Below are 808 nucleotides of genomic sequence, written 5' to 3' on the forward strand. Positions count from 1 at the left end.
CACACACACACACACACACACACACACACACACACACACACACACACACACACACACACACACACACACATGTTTATAGCTGCCTTTATGATTTAGTAAGGTTGTTATATTTTGGTATCCACTACATAAAGTTTGAAAATGGAACATGTACAAAATGATTATTCTCTGTCTCTCTCTGTAGACCCTGAACCCTATGGTGACTCAACAGTGGATGGATGATGTAGATGAAGATCACGACAAACACCTCAACATGGCGGAGTGTGTCAAACTCGTCCAGAGAGTCTCTGATTCCGTTCAGAGGCGTCCTCAATAAAGAAGTCATGTCGACTGATTGAAGTAACTTGTACTTGAGTACGGAAGTACAGTATATGAAGAAAAATAAGATCTCACAAACACTTAGTATATAGGTCTGTAGCTTAATCTCATGTAATAAATACTATAATGTAGGCTATCACTCAAAATCTAAATAAAGCTATGTATTGTTTTAGAAATTACTTTAAAACCAGGAATTAAGGAATCTTAGTCAAAAATGAAGAAATACAATTGTCAAAAACACAGCTGTGGTGCCCTACTGCAGAATTCTTAAATTTTGTGCTTTTGTACACTGTGGCTGCTGATGGCAATGAACGCAGGTAAAATAATAAAATAGCCTATCTATTCAATTACTACCACACACAACATAGTCCAGGTTTAAAGGGGTCATATGATGCTGCTAAAAAGAACATTATTTTGTGTATTTGGTGTAATGTGTTTATGCGGTTTAAGGTTAAAAAAACACATTATTTTCCACATACTGTACATTATTGTT

This window comes from Sinocyclocheilus anshuiensis, unplaced genomic scaffold, assembly GCF_001515605.1.
Source record: "Sinocyclocheilus anshuiensis isolate Anshui unplaced genomic scaffold, SAMN03320099.WGS_v1.1 scaffold670, whole genome shotgun sequence".
Lineage (NCBI taxonomy): Eukaryota > Metazoa > Chordata > Actinopteri > Cypriniformes > Cyprinidae > Sinocyclocheilus > Sinocyclocheilus anshuiensis.